Below are 11,576 nucleotides of genomic sequence, written 5' to 3'. Positions count from 1 at the left end.
ATCTTTGTTTGTGCATTTGAATCCCATTGGCATCCCGAGGAGATGAGAAACCTATCCCTCCTTAAGGATCTTACACCCTTTTTCAATGAGGATTTGGGAGGGAGCAGCCTTAGTACTAAAAACCCCTATTATTTCATGATTGATTTTAGAACCCGATGCCATGCAAAAGGTGTCCAAGTATCTAAGGATGCTCTCAGCTGACCAGATGTCATTACTTGTTGTGAGGTTCATGTCATCTGCAAATTGTTTGACAAACTATCTGTACCCCATTTCCAACCTAGATTCCTCTAATGTTCCCAATGCTTTCCTTATCCTTGATGAGCCAACCAATGACACCCACTGCAATGGTAAAGAGGAGTGGAGCTAAAGAGTAGCCATGTCTAATAGATCATACTATCGTTGTTGTAACGAGTTGATATACGCTTGGTAGAACTTGCCTTTTCAAGTTATAAGGTCATTGTTTTGCATGGTGACATCATCTGTTAGATTGTCTGAGAAACCGTCGTAGGTTGGCATCTTTTACTTGGTCCTTTGCTTTGTTTCCTTATGCTACGTGTCTCGCATGCATGTTACTATAGTATAGCCCTACCTTATATGCCTCATAACCATATGTTTTGTTTTGTTTTGTTTTGAGATTCGGCTTTCCTGTGTTGGGCTTGCACCCACCAGACACCTCATAACCATATGCTAACATTTTTTCATTATTATTAACCTGCCATTTACCCCACTTATTAATTGCCATTTTGTTTACCTTTTAATTTCTTTTTTATCTTTTAAATATGAGTATGCTTGCTTGTCCACACACATGGATAAATATATATTTACCTTTAAAAAATTCTAAATATACTTTATGATAATATGCTTCTTAGTCCCTTCTATTCTGTTGTAGGCCGCTCTTGTAATACTAGTCATAATTTCCTAAGCTATGAATTATATTTATTGAATTAGAAAGGTTGTCTTATAACTTAGTTTCTGATAGTTGTGATATAGATTAAATTTCTTTTCCTTTTTCTTAAATAAAAATTATTCCTATAACCCTTGATGATTATTTCTAGACAAAGTTGGGACCAAACACCTCGACATATAAGAAGACCACTAGAATGTCTGCTAATCGGGACCCTATCAAAATTGCCTTCATCAACCAAAAGATGGAGGAAGCTTGAAAAGAATTTCAGAGATATGGTGGAATTATTAGGACTAGACCTTACCTCACTAGAAATGCCAAGACATAATTAAAATAATGGTGGATTTGCAGTTATTAGCTCTTCTCTATGGTATTTCCTTTGAACAATTTTACACTTGACAACAATAATAGACATAGGCCATGCTTCCTTGCTTGTCACCCATGTAATTCTAACTTTAATTATTTTCTTGTTTCATACACACAATTCAGTATTAGCATTTGAATAGCACCTAATTAGTTTCATACCCCTGGATCGTATTAACGTCTAATGTTACTTCATTTCATTTCCCCCCAAAATAAGGGGACTATGTATCCATAACTTTCAATATTTATTGTGCCTCCTTAATGGAAGGCTTGTTAATTATTTTCTCTAACTTTTTTCTAAACAAGTATTGTACCTGCTCTATGGATGGTGTAGCAATTACATTAGTTCTCGTAATCTTTTATGCCTCCTTTATGGAAGGCTAGGAAATTAATTTATTTCTCTAAAATTGACTTCTTCAGAAAAGCTCCCTAAAGCTTTTGCAGCATCTATGGCCTTCAGTCGTGCTCATCCAACGCCAAACGACTCTGCTCTGCCAGCCTAAGCTCCAAAGTGCCCTGCAACAGAGGCCTCACAACCCTCAGACTCAGAGCCCACAGAGCTCTAAACGGACGTCCATGACTCACTATAGTGCACTCCGAGCTCCACACAGCCATATGGGCCTTCAAACCTCCAATGCAACAAGCCTCTACTAGTATCTGTTGTATGCAGACGACTCTACAAGAGGAACAAGCCTCCGCAGCTTCCCAGGCTCCATAGCCAAAAGGACAACCTCAATAGAATCTTCTCGATTCCATCGAAATCTAGAAAGATTCTAGCTTCTCTAAAAATGACACGTGGTAGGCAACCACGCTAGTCTTATCACCAATAGGGTTGATCACCCTGTTGTGGCAAATAGGCCTCAACCTAACTCAGGTGTTGAGCTAACATGGTTAGATGTATTTGACCTTGGGTCCAACCAAGGGATAGGGTTGGTTAAATAACCCAGGGTTAGGTTAACCCGCTCAAGTTAATCCCCAGTTAAGGTGTGGTCAAAATTATGACACGTGGCACCCTTATCCTCACTACCACATCACTACCACCTCACTTGCCACCTCATCACTACCACGTGGCAATCCCCTGACAGGCACAATTATCCCTCTATAGGCACACACATTGCTCCACAGTCACTGCATGTGACCACTCCTGCCATCTCAGCACAGGGCCCCACTAGCACACCTCTTGCTAGGCACAATGCCACATCATCACTACATGTGACCATTGTGACACATCATTATTGAGCACCATTTGCACTCCTTTTGCCCCTCCACCTAGATCAAGTCGTATCTCTTGATCCAAGAAGAATTTGAGGGCGTTCCAAAAAGGAAAGTCGCTCGATTTTTTGTGCTCTACATGCTCGTCACATCATGTGCAATTTTGGTGCAAGTTACACTCACATTTGAGCCTCGTTGCCATCGATAAAACCACTTCCTTCACACACATTCACCTCTACATCGATGCATCTGACCCATCACTTAAAAAGAACAAAAGAAAAGGAATTATTTACTGTTCTTTCATCGATCGACGGTTGGTATAGATCTAGATCAGAGTAGACTAGATCACCATAGAGGGGACGCTTTGAATTTTCCCAAGTTGCCAATCTAAGCCATGCCCAAAATTCTCGACTAGGACCTACTCGAAGTCAGTCCATACACTCACATACGCTTTCACATCATTACATTACCTGAAACCTTACATTCATCACTTCAGTGAGCTGACTTTAGAGAGTACAGAGGCATTGCAGATTGTTTCAGTGGGCAGATAGCACTTGATTTCACACACACATGCCACCATTGTAAATCCTATTCGGCTATCTCATGGCATTGTGCACATCATTTCAGCCTTGTAAAGCCTCTTGGCTATTCCTAGCATCATTGCCACAAGCCTTGTAATACAGATCAGATTTTATATATTGCAGTTCTATCTTCACCGATAGTTCAGAGATTTCACTTGCCACAATCAGTGTATTTGTAGTTGATTCATATAGAGATTTTCATGACACTTTTGAGTACATTTCTTGCACCATGTCTATGACTAGCAACCTCAATTTGGAGACATATGCTAAGTTAGACAACTCCAATTATGGTACATGGAAATACCGAATGCAGACCATTCTTGTACTTTAAGACAAATGGGAGTATGTCGATGGGTCTACACCTAGACCATTGGATGATCCAACCACCAGTAGCTCTACTCCACTTGTTGTTATAGCACCAACAACGGGATCTACAACGAGATCTATAGCTACACAAGCAGTTTTCGCACCAATAGCAAACCCTGCCATTGCTCGAGCTCAGGCAGAATGGGATAAGAAAGACAAGTATGCCTATCATCTGATCAAGCAGAATGTGCAAGATGTCATGCTAGGACAGCTCAACATAGTCAAGACATCAAAAGAAGCATGGGATATGTTCACAGCTCTCTACGAGTCTAAGAACACATTGAGGATTCTCACACTAAGAAACCAGATCAACCAAAGTTTTCGCAACGGCAACGAAACTGGTCATGCTTATATAGTCCAAATAAAAGACTACAACAATCAACTCAAAGTAGCAGGAGAGACTATGAACCCCATAGAAATGGTTCAAGTAATCCTGAATGGACTAGGAGAGGGATACAAGAATCTAGTCCAAAGTATTGTTATCCAACAGCAAATTCCGACACTAGAAGCACTTCAATCAACCCTACCTGGTGAAGAACTTAGGACTCAAGCTATTCAAGCTCGAAAAGGTCATTCTAATGATCAGGCATTCACAACTTCAGACTGAAGCAAAGGCAGAGGTAGAGTAGAGGTAGATCATACCAGAGAAGTGGTCATCATTAACAACAAAATCAAAGTCAGCATCAACATCAGCATCATCATCATCCTCAGCAACATCAAAATCATTAAAGAGGAAATCATTCCAACTGAGGAAGATTTCAAGGACGAGGTAATGCATCTATCAACGTGTCAAAAAACATTCAGTGCAACTACTGTCGCAAGTTTGGACACTATGAAAGAGATTGCAATAAGAAGCAGTATGATCAAGGCTATCAATCCAGCAGTAATCGAGGGAATTTTTGAGGCAGAGGAAATCATCATGTTGGACATTCTAGTCATAGTCATTTTGCAAATGAACATGGAAATATGTTTCTTGCAAGCGAGGAAATGCATCAGACTGATACAATGTACCTAGACACTGAGGGCTAGCGGGGGGGGGGGGGGGGGGGGGCTGAGTGGAGGAGCTAGTGAGAGAGGCTGAGGTGGAGGGGGGCATATGACAAATCATCAGGAATGGTTCACAGAAATGAAGCCATTAGAAGGTCAGAAAAATGTCATCTACACAGAGACAATACACCAAATCCGGTTCAAGGGACAAGTGTTATCCCTATGAACAATTTCACTAGTACGAAAGGATTGGTGAAAGATGTGCTCTATGTTCTGAAGCTCAGTAAGAACCTCTTGTCAGTAGGTCAAATGACAGAACACAATTATCGAGTCATCTTTGATGGAGATGAATGCACTATAAGAGATAAATCCAAAAGATGTCAGTTAGTAGCAAAAGGTGTCAAGGAAGGATGCTTATACAGAATGCTAGCTATAGTACTAGATAAGTATGCCATGTCAGCTCAACCACAACAGATGCCACTATCTGCAAAATGGCATAAGAGATATGGTCATGTCAACTTCAAGTACTTGTTAGATCTTAGGAATCAGAATATGGCAATTTGGATTCCAAAGCTACAGTTTCTTGGAAAAGTTTGCGAAGCATGCTGTTCGGCAAACAAAAGCGAACCAACTTTGATAGAAGTATCTCTCATTCACGAGGTATTCTTTGATTCGATACATACAGATGTATGGGGTTATGCCCAGACCCGCAGCATCAATGGTTCACTTTATTACTTGACCTTCATCGACGATGACTACAGTAGATATTGTTGGGTCTACTTTCTAAAAGACAAATCTGAAGTGTTTTCTAGATTTCAAGAATTCAAAGCCATGGTAGAAAACTAGACAGGCAGAAAGATCAAGGTCATGAGATCATATCAAGGAGGTGAATACATGTCTTCTCAGCATTCATGAACTTTTGCAGAAGTCACGGCATACGAAGACAAATCACATGTGTAGATACTCCTCAGCAGAATGCAAGAGCTGAAAGGAAGAATGGGACTTTAGCAGACAATGCTAGAGCAATGCTTAGTAAAAGCATCTTCCGAATCAATATTAGGCAGAAGTAATAGCTAGCAAACTACTTGCTTAATGGGCTTCCTACCGAACCGATATAGGGTATGACTCCTTACATTCACTAGACACAAGCCACACATAAGGCATCTCTGCATATTTGGTTACATAGCATATGCCCACATACATGATGATCATCGCAGGAAATTGGATGCGAAGTCACACAAATGCATCATGGTTGGCTACAGTGAAGAAAGCAAAGCATATAAATTGTATGATCCCATCAACCGCAAAGTCATTATCTCTAGAGATGTAATCTTTGATGAGGAATCATAATGGAAAACCTCAACTACACAAAAGATAGAAGCATCAACTTCACAGTCATCTACAGAACAGGTTGATGAAGAAGAGCAAGAATTATCAGCAACACCCCAAGCAGAGCCACAGTAGCTCAGATGGTCTACTAGGGAAAGCAGACCTCTAGCTAGATTGACATATGCTCAGAAAGGCAAAGCAATTCAGGTGGAAACCACCAACTATGCTCTTAAGACTACCATCATGGCTACAGAAGAGCCAGTGTACTTCGAAGATGCAGTAGACAATCCAGAATGGCAAGCTATGAATGAAGAAATTAATGCTTTGTATAAGAATAATACTTGGGAATTATGCGACCTTCCACCAGGAAAGAAGGCCATAGCAAACAAATGGGTATACAAAGTGAAGTACAATCCAGATGGAAGTATTCAGAGATATAAAGCCAAACTAGTTGCAAAAGGATTCGCACAGCAATATGGTCAAGACTATGATGAGACTTATGCTCTAGTAGCAAAGATGGATTCCATACGGTTCTTGATATCACTAGCAACACTCAGCAGATGGAATGTGTATCAGCTCGATGTCAAGAATGCATTTCTCAATGGTTATCTAGATGAGGAAGTCTACATGCAATAACCAGCAGGTTATGTTGAACCAGGAAAGGAGAATAAGGTTTGCCATCTCAAGAGAAGTCTCTACGGCTTAAAGCAAGCACCCAAAAGTTGGTACAGTAGAATTGATAAGTATTTTGCTAATCTGGGATACATGAAATCCAATGCAAATTATACTCTCTACTACAAACTTCAAGGGGAAGACATTACTATTGCACTTTTGTATGTAGATGATCTGATTGTGATTGGAAGCAAGGATAGCTTCATCAAAAAATTGAAACAAGACTTATCTGCAGAGTTCAACATGAAAGATCTTGGACTTATGCACTATTGTCTTGGAATTGAGTTCTGGAGAGATTCAGATAGCACATTCATGAGTCAGCTCAAGTATGTTGATAGTCTCCTGAAGAAGTTTCATATGGCAGATTGTAAGATTGTAGCCACTCCCATGGAACAGAGTTTGAAACTTACTAAAGATTCAAAAAAGCCTACAGTCAATGACAGATACTACAAGCAGCTCATCGGATCTCTTATATATCTGACAATCACTCGACCAGATATTTGTTATGCAGTAAGCTCACTAGCACAATTTATGGCAAATCCAAAATAGTATATGCAGGAGGATTCACGTCCCGGAAAATGATTCTCCTCATTTCAACATCCCTCATGGGTGCCTTATGCATCTTCTTCTCATTGAAGACTACATCATGGCTGTATATGATCTTCTTTGCTTTTGAATCCCAGAGACGATAGCCCATCTCTCCACTTTCACCATAACCCAAAAAGATGCATTTCCTAGACTTAGGATCTAGCTTCTTTTGAAGCTCTTTTGGCACATATGCATATGCCTCACACCCAAATATATGCAAATAAGAGTAAGAGGGCTTCTTGCTACTCCATGCCTCTTCAGGATTACCACCATCCAAACTCTTACTAGGTGATCTATTGATCACATGCACTGCAGTCTTCATTGCCTCAACCCAAAAACCACTAGAAAAACTTGCATTGGAAAGCATGCATTGCAACCTTTCTTGAATGGTACGATTCATCTTTTATGCAACTGGATTTTGCTCTGGAGTATGAGGGGAGGTGAGCTCCCTCTTAATCCCACGTGTATCACAGAAATGCTGAACATGAGAGAGATACTCTCCACCATTGTCAGTTCGTAGGCATTTAAGCATTCTACCTGACTGATTCTCAACCAAGGCTAGCCATTTCTGAAATACCTAGAACACATCACTCTTCCGAGCTATGGCATAAGCCCACACTTTCCTAGTTGCATCATCAATGAATGTCACATAGTATTTAGCCCTGCCTAATGACCGTGTAGGCATGGGACCACAAACGTCTGAATGCACCAAATCAAGCTTTTCAAACTCTTTCTTTCCCCTTCTTTTATGGGCTAATTTAGTCTGCTTCCCATAGAGACAGTGCTCACAAAATTCAAAATCAGAGAAACTCAAATGTGGTACATAACCCAAATGGCATAAGAGTTTCATCCCATTTTGGCTCATATGGGCCAACCAGCAATGCCATAAAGAAGTGCTTGGCTACTCGGTTATTGCAACAACATGATCAAATACCCCTAATACATGTAAGGGATACAAAGTCCCACACTTGGCACCCCTAGCTAAAAGCATAGAGCCCTTTTGAATTTTCCAACTCTGAAAGCCAAAAGTGGTGTGAAAACCAGCATCATCTAGCTGACCCACTGAAATAAGACTCTTGGTCAACTTAGGCACATGTCTCACATTTTTTAAAATAAATGCACACCCATTTGCAAAAGAAAACTTTATGTCACCTACTCCCACTATGTCACATGCATAGTCATTTCCAAGATGCACACAACCTATCTTTCCACTGTCATAAGTGGAGAAGCATTCCCTATGGGGAGTAACATGGAATGAAGCACTAGAATCCAAAATCCAATCGTGGGAATATGCATCATTTGAAGTGGTAAGCAACTCTACAGATAAACTAGACATGAAGAGAATGTCATTGTCACTATCATGTGTGACTACATTGATCTCCTCGATCTTCACTTTTCCTTTGTCCTCCCTTGGACTCTCTTCCTTTTGATTTGCAACCCAATTTGGATTCTTTTTCTTATCCTTTTGCTCTCTTTTCAGCTTGTAGCAATCCTTTTTCATATGGCCCTTCTTGCCACAGTGGTAACACTCAATGTTCCATGCCCTGGATTTGCTACGAGACTTTCCTCTTTCTTGGGACTTCCCCCTGAACTGTGATCTGCCTCTTTGCACATTTAAGGCTGCATCTTGCTTGTTGCCATCCATAGACTTCTGTCTAATCTCCTCGGCTAACAAGCTACCCACAACATCATCAAATTTCAGTACTCCACCAGGTGCAGAGTTACTGACAGCTATACGGAAGGTATCCCATGAGGATGGCAATGAACATAAGAGAAATATTGCCTTAGTCTCTACATTAAAATTCGTCTTTTGAGCCTGAAGCTGGCTGAAAATAATATTGAATTCATTCAAGTGAGAAGCAATGGAGACCCCTTCCTTCATCTGCAACTCAAACAACCTCTTCATGACATAAACTTTATTAGAGGCAGTTTCCTTCTCATAAGTGGCACACAGTTTCTTCCACAAATCTTTCGTAGTCTGCTCATTTACTACTGTGAAATAAACTGACTCTACAAGATGAAGTCTAATAGTAGACTTTGCTAATGCATCCAACTCATTCCAATCATCCTTAGACATATTTGCAGGCTTAGCTTCAATCCCTGCTAAGGGTTTAATCAGCTTCTTTTGAATAAGCACATCCCCTATCTGTTCTTTCCACAAAGAAAAGTTTGCCATCAAACTTTTTAATGTTGAAAAACTCCTTTCAGACATGGAAGAGGATGCCATGATGGAAATAAAGCAAAATCCCAAATGCTAGTGCCTGCAAGAGAGAATCACACCAAATACTAGGTGCACCCAAATGTGTATGCCTCAATAGAGTGAAATATCACCAAAACTCAAAGCTCAAAGCATCAAAAGATACAGATGACTCATGTTCATGTACTATGCATCCATATGAGCAAATCTGGCCCAAAAGAAAATGCCAACTGTAATGGCAATCCAAAATGCCAATAAGTGCCAAATGGCTCAAGCATAAACACCGTCCATGGGCATATGCATCAACAATATCTCATCCAAGAGAGCAGAACACTATCAGTGCATCACCTGCAATGTGTCAAAGCTGTCCCTCAACATAAAATAGCATCCATGTGCAAAGCGTCCATAAAAATAGCATCCCACAAGGCAATCTGGGCCTATCAATGCATCCAATAAGGATCGCAATGCATCCAAATGGCCTATAAATCATCCACTGCAACCCAATGCACACCACAAATGAGTGCACATGTCTCAAACTGCAACCAGGGTGATCTGCATAAGGTATGCTCAAGAAATCATGGTCCTATGGCAATGACCACTACGGAAAATAGAACCTGAGATGCCTCAAAACATGGGCATCATTGCATAATCGAACTCAGCAAGAAAATCTGCAAATATCTCTCTTTTGCTAGAACTCCAAAATCCCAACCGATGAGTGAGAAATGGGAGTCAACACTGCCATGTGGCATAAATCTAAGGTTTCAAAACCTTAGAATGAAAAATACATAACAAAGTGACGAAATCCAATACACAGAGATCTATAACTCTGAAAATACTCCACCGAATTGTGCAAGAACTGATAGGTAGGGGTTTTTGGGTGTTCGAAATGCAATGGGATAGACGGTTTTGGAAACCATGGTCTCAATCACTAGGTCCAACACACAGAACTGAAAAACATTTTTGGAAACTGAACTGTTTGTAAACTTCACCGGAGTGCAAATGATGAGCAACATAGAAGTTTTAGGACCTCCTGAGTCCACCGGAACTGACAGATCTACAAATGGTTGCTCCAAACTTGAGTTCCAACACCCGAGCAAAAAAACGTAGGAACTGACACAGTGAGTCAGAAATCCAATGAAATGATCCCAGATTCAAGAATGAAGGTGTTTCCAAGCTCCTGAAGTGAAGTGGACACCAAAAGTAGGCAATAGTTGCCTCTACAAGTCAATATGGAGTCTCTGTCGTCGAATGGAACAGGGAAAAGCTTTCAAAACGACTTTTTCTTTGAAATCACTTAACAGGCTCTCAAAACCACTTCGCAAAACCAAAGTGACTTTTCCAAAGGTTCCTTCAAGGTCTCTATGCACTCAGATGCAAGCAAAATCACCCACAAAGCTTCCCACATAGCTTCTTCTTCCTCCCACAGAGCTGCTGAGCTTCCAAGCATTCACACATGCTTAGCTAGATCACCTGGGCTCTGATACCAATTGAGAGTGCTCTCAACGGAAGCAGAACGGAAGAGGGAGAGACAGAAACAAAGAGCCACACAAGTTTTGCTGGGTGCAAAACACCCTAATCTTCTTTTTCATTCATTTATATATGTGTTTGAGTATTGTACATAACTGGGGTAAAGGCACAGTGACCTTTAACCCCCACAATACTACCGGCAGTATTGTTAGGCATCACCTCCAGACCTTGTCTCCGCCCCGCTACCTTCTGCTCCATCGCCCTGCAAAACCTTAGTCTAGAAAGTCCTAACCTTACGTTAGACTTTAACTAGGGTTAGTTTAGTTAAGGTTTAGGTTTAGATTTGGTTAGTTTTGACCTAGGTTAGGTTAGTACTAACTAGGGTTACAAGGAGGGTTAGGTTAGACTAAGTCAGTGTCCTAACTATCTTACCAGTCCTTAGGTTAGGAGTCCTAATTGTCCTAGGTGACTTAGGGACCCCCCCCCCCATAAAAAAAAGGGGGAAAAGTCCACTTTTCAGCTTCTAAGGCCTTTCACAGCCTGTTTGGAGCCATTTTTGGCTCCGTTTCGAAGCTTCTTCGACGACTCTTCTTTCAAGCCTCTCCATCGACATTTTCGTGTTTCCATGCACTATCTCAGGTGCTCATTACGCAAGGTTTTGCTATCCATTTCTCCTTGCCTACATTCGAACTCCTCTCTCCAAGGCCAGTCACCATGGCACCGAAGCGTGCCCCTCGTGATATATTGCATGACACTGATGAGACTGCTCAGTATGAGCAAGTGCCTGCCACAATGGTTGCATACACTGGTGGTGCAGAGGTTCCTTCCACTCAGCCTCTATCTCCTGCATCTCGGGAAGTGCAGGCAACGCAGATGTAGTTTTTGGATGCCCTTTCCTCTATGCTCGAGG

Source organism: Dipteris shenzhenensis, chromosome 27, assembly GCF_047967505.1.
Source record: "Dipteris shenzhenensis isolate YYH24624 ecotype China chromosome 27, Dip_SZ_1.0, whole genome shotgun sequence".
NCBI classification, from domain to species: Eukaryota; Viridiplantae; Streptophyta; class Polypodiopsida; order Gleicheniales; family Dipteridaceae; genus Dipteris; species Dipteris shenzhenensis.
This window is presented reverse-complemented; position numbering follows the sequence as displayed.